The 5,000-nt window shown below is 55.5% G+C and overlaps 2 non-coding genes across 2 annotated transcripts in view; both read right to left on the minus strand.

The window, feature by feature from the left end:
- LOC140548919 (5.8S ribosomal RNA) overlaps window positions 1-36 on the minus strand; it is a 154-nt gene extending 118 nt beyond the window's left edge. The window contains exon 1 of the ribosomal RNA XR_011978949.1: window positions 1-36. This exon is cut by the window's left edge and continues 118 nt beyond it. This is a non-coding gene — a ribosomal RNA (5.8S ribosomal RNA).
- Window positions 37-408: 372 nt separating this feature from the next.
- LOC140548922 (18S ribosomal RNA) lies at window positions 409-2,262 on the minus strand. Its single transcript, XR_011978952.1, has one exon. It is a non-coding gene; the product is annotated as an 18S ribosomal RNA (ribosomal RNA).
- Between the last annotated feature and the right edge of the window lie 2,738 nt (window positions 2,263-5,000).

Here is a 5,000-nt window from a genome sequence, read left to right on the forward strand (position 1 = left end):
TCGACGCACGAGCCGAGTGATCCACCGCTAAGAGTAGTACTCTTTGGTTTTGTTTTTCAAGGCCCTTCGACCGACAGACCACAACAAAGTGGTTTTGTACAATCTCTGCGGGTACGGGCGCCCCGGAACGCCAAGGCGAACTCGGGGTCATTGAACCTTAGCCCTTACCTCACCTCCTCCTCCTCTACAAACCCCTGCGTCCGCCCTTTTCACGTAACGCAGAGAGAGAGAGAGAGATAGAGATGTGGAGGAGCAGCAGGTACCCGTCTCCCTTGATTGTACGGACGCCCATGTTTCGAGGATCCCCACCTCGAGTCTGAAAGGCCGGAGGGAACGCGGCGTTCCCAACGTCGGGCCTTGGCTTATCATTTGGAAGAGGCGCGCCGGGCGGCGCTACCCGAAAACCGATAATGATCCTTCCGCAGGTTCACCTACGGAAACCTTGTTACGACTTTTACTTCCTCTAGATAGTCAAGTTCGATCGACTTTTCAGCACACCGCCAAGGCCCACGAGGAGCCCCGGCGTGGCCGATCCGAGGACCTCACATAACCATCCAATCGGTAGTAGCGACGGGCGGTGTGTACAAAGGGCAGGGACTTAATCAGCGCGAGCTGATGACCCGCACTTACTGGGAATTCCTCGTTCATGGGGAATAATTGCAATCCCCAATCCCCGTCACGAACGGGTTTAAGCGGATTACCCGCGCCTCTCGGCGTAGGGTAGGCACACGCTGGTCCGGCCATTGTGGCGCGCGTGCAGCCCCGGACATCTAAGGGCATCACAGACCTGTTATTGCTCCATCTCGCGTGGCTATACGCCACTGGTCCCTCTAAGAAGTTAACGACGACCACGGAGGGCCGCGTAACTATTTAGCACGAAGGAATCTCGTTCGTTATCGGAATTAACCAGACAAATCGCTCCACCAACTAAGAACGGCCATGCACCACCACCCACAGAATCGAGAAAGAGCTATCAGTCTGTCAATCCTTTCCGTGTCCGGGCCGGGTGAGGTTCCCCGTGTTGAGTCAAATTAAGCCGCAGGCTCCACTCCTGGTGGTGCCCTTCCGTCAATTCCTTTAAGTTTCAGTTTTGCAACCATACTCCCCCCGGAACCCAAAGACTCTGGTTTCCCCGCACGCTGCCCGGCGGGTCATGGGAATAACGCCGCCGGATCGCGGGTCGGCATAGTTTACGGTCGGAACTACGACGGTATCTGATCGTCTTCGAACCTCCGACTTTCGTTCTTGATTAATGAAAACATTCTTGGCAAATGCTTTCGCTTTCGTCCGTCTTGCGCCGGTCCAAGAATTTCACCTCTAGCGGCGCAATACGAATGCCCCCGGCCGTCCCTCTTAATCATGGCCCTGGTTCAGGAAACCCACAAAATAGAACCGGAGTCCTATTCCATTATTCCTAGCTCAGGCATTCAGGCGAGTGGCTGCCCGCTTTGAACACTCTGATTTTTTCAAAGTAAACGCTCCGGACCCCTGAGGACCGGACACCCAACCAAGGGCATCCGGGGGGCACCGGGAGGCAGGGTCTGGGACAGGCAGTAGCTCGCCTCGCGGCGGACCGCCAGCCCACTCCCGACGTCCAACTACGAGCTTTTTAACTGCAGCAAATTTAATATACGCTATTGGAGCTGGAATTACCGCGGCTGCTGGCACCAGACTTGCCCTCCAATGGGTCCTCACCCATGTGTTTAGGATACGCTCATTCCGATTACAGGGCCTCGAAAGAGACCTGCATCGTTATTTTTCGTCACTACCTCACCGTGTCGGTAATGGGTAATTTGCGCGCCTGCTGCCTTCCTTGGATGTGGTAGCCATTTCTCAGGCTCCCTCTCCGGAATCGAACCCTGATTCCCCGTTACCCGTGGTCACCATGGTAGCCCCCTATGCTACCATCGAAAGCTGATAGGGCAGACATTCGAATGAGACGTCGCCGCCGCGGTGGGCGCGCGATCGACCCGAGGTTATCTAGAGTCACCAAAGGGCCGGGGAACCCTCGCGGGTCCCCCGGGTGGGTTTTGGGTCTGATAAATGCACGCATCCCAGCCCCCGAGAGGACCGGTCAGCGCTCGTTTGCATGTATTAGCTCTGGAATTACCACAGTTATCCGAGTAACGTGTGGAGCGATCAAAGGAACCATAACTGATTTAATGAGCCATTCGCAGTTTCACTGTACCGTCCGTGTGCACTTAGACCTGCATGGCTTAATCTTTGAGACAAGCATATGTTACTGGCAGGATCAACCAGGTTGCACCTCCCCGATGAGGAATTGGGTCGGCCCCCGGGGCCCCCGTACTCGAAAACCCAGCCGACGAGAACCGCGCCAGGAGAAGTTCCCTTTTGCGGGGGTCGGGTCTGGGTCGGAGGATAGGGGGGCGAGAGCCGGCCGCACCCATGGTTCGGTGGGTAAAAGGTTTTCACCCACTAGCCTTCAGTGGGATTGATAACCGGGAAATGCGGATCGGCCCGGGGCCGAGAGCGTTGCGGAGGAGCAAGGGCCGTGCGGAGCTCGAAACCGGGCTCGCACCCGAGACATCCACCGCGCTCAAGGCCGCCGGGGTTTGTATAGGGCAGATTGTTGTTTCCGAAGAAAACAGACCGGCCGTCTACGACTCCCTCGGATAGGTTCGGGTGGGTCTTTCCCCTGTCGAAAGACACCCCCATGGAGGCTGGCCCGCAAAGTCGGGGAGGAACCCGCTGCCCAAGGCGGTCGCTGCGGACCGGGCAGTTGCCTACCCCAGGCGGGCCTGGTGTTCCATTCCGTCAAGGAAAGGTTCGTCTTTCGCCGCTTTAATTCGGCCCGATGCTCCAGAAATACCATCAGCCTGCATGGCCTGGGCTCGGTTCATTGAGAGAAGTGCTTGGACCCCTTGAAATAGCACTGCCTCTCAAAATCCCGACGGCACCTCTCTGCAATTCCCCCCCTCGAACGGACTTCCAGAGCGCGGTGGAAGGCGCTCCGAAGCCGGCAGAGGTGCACCAAACCCGGACACAACGAGCCGGGTCGGCACCCTGGTTCTGCCACCCTCACTAATTTTCGGTCAAACCACTGGTAGACCGGGGGACTTAGAAAAATTTTCGAGGCCAAAACACTGGTAGACCGGGGGACTTAGAAAAATTTTCACAGCACACCACTGGTAGACCTGGGGACTTAGAACATTTTTCGCAGCACACCACTGGTAGACCTGGGGACTTAGAAAATTTTTCACAGCACACCACTGGTAGACCTGGGGACTTAGAACATTTTTCGCAGCACACCACTGGTAGACCTGGGGACTTAGAAAATTTTTCACAGCACACCACTGGTAGACCTGGGGACTTAGAAAAATTTTCACAGCACACCACTGGTAGACCTGGGGACTTAGAAAAATTTTCACAGCACACCACTGGTAGACCTGGGGACTTAGAAATTTTTTTTTTTTTCGCAGCACACCACTGGTAGACCGGGGGACTTAGAAATTTTTTTTTTTTCGCAGCACACCACTGGTAGACCTGGGGACTTGGGGGAAAATTTTTATTTTTATTTATTTTTATTATTTAATTTTTTTTTTTTTTTTTTCGCCGAAAAACAACTAAATTTAGGACCAGGGGCCGGGGCCGGAGCCGGGAACCTAGCCGGGACCCAGAACAAGCCCAGGGACCAGGCCGGGACCCGGACCCGACCCGGGAACCAGAACAACGCCTGGAACCAAGCCGGGACCCAGGCCAAAGCCTGGGACCTAGCCGGGAACCAGAACAAAGCCTGGAACCTAGCCGGGACCCATAACGAACCCATGGACCAAGCCGGGACCCAGACCCGATCCGGGAACCAAGCCGGTACCCAGGACCGAGCCTGGAACCAATGGAGGGGCCGAAACCGAAACCGAAGCCGAAGCCGGGGCTGTGGGAAAAGGCCGTGGACGGGGCTGGGGCTGGGGCTGGGGCTGGGGCAGTGAGGCTGGAGCTATGGAGCTCCATGAACCAGGCTTATGCACCAGAGGAACCCACCTGCAACCGTGGTTCTGGGCAGAACGGTTTAAGAGAGAAGTGCTTGGACCCCTTAAAATAGAACTGCTTCCCAAAATCCCGACGGCACCTCTCTGCATTTCCCCCCCTCGAACGGACTTCCAGAGCGCGGTGGACGGCTCTCCGAAGCCGGCCGAGGTGCGCCAAACCCGGACACAGAGAGCAAGGTCTGCACCCTGGTTCTGCCACCCTCACTAATTTTCGGTCAAAACACTGGTAGACCCGCGGACTTGGAGAAATTTTCGACTGAAAACAACTGGTAGACCTGGGGACTTTGAAAAATTTCCATTGTGCACATGCACCACTGGTAGACCAGGGGACTTTGGAATTTTATTTTATTTTTATTTTATTTTATTATTTTTATTTATTTTTTTTTTTTTTCAGCGAGTTTTGTGGAGCTGCCACCCCAACTAATTTTTGGATCCAACCCACTGGTAGACCTGGGGACTTTGTGGAGCTTGCCAGCCCGACCGACTTGATTTCGCACCATACTCGATGCGGGAGCGCACCGCATGGGGTGTTTTTTTCCCCCCCCAGAAAAGCTGAGGTGTGTCGGGCAAGGGCCTGGCTGGGCTTGGCCCTGGGCTTTTACCTGGATCTTGGGCCTTTTTTGCTGGGGGCTTAGACATGATCATGCTGAGGGTTTGGAGCTGGGGGCTTGGCCTTTGGCTTTTACCTGGAGCTTGGGGGCTCACATATGATCATGCTGAGGGTATGGAGCTGGGGGGGGCTTGGCCTTTCCTTTGACTGTTACCTGGAGCTTGGGCCTTGTGCTGGGGCTTAGATATGACCATGCTGACGGTGTGGAGCTGGGGGCTTGGCCTTTGGCTTTTGCCTGGAGCTTGGGCCTTTTGCTGGGGGCTTAGATATGATCATGCTGAGGGTATGGAGCTGGGGGGCTTGGCCTTTCCTTTGACTTTTACCTGGAGCTTGGGCCTTGTGCTGGGGGCTGACATATGATCATGCTGATGGTATGGAGCTGG

The sequence above is a fragment of the Salminus brasiliensis genome, unplaced genomic scaffold (genome assembly GCF_030463535.1).
Source record: "Salminus brasiliensis unplaced genomic scaffold, fSalBra1.hap2 scaffold_53, whole genome shotgun sequence".
Lineage (NCBI taxonomy): Eukaryota > Metazoa > Chordata > Actinopteri > Characiformes > Bryconidae > Salminus > Salminus brasiliensis.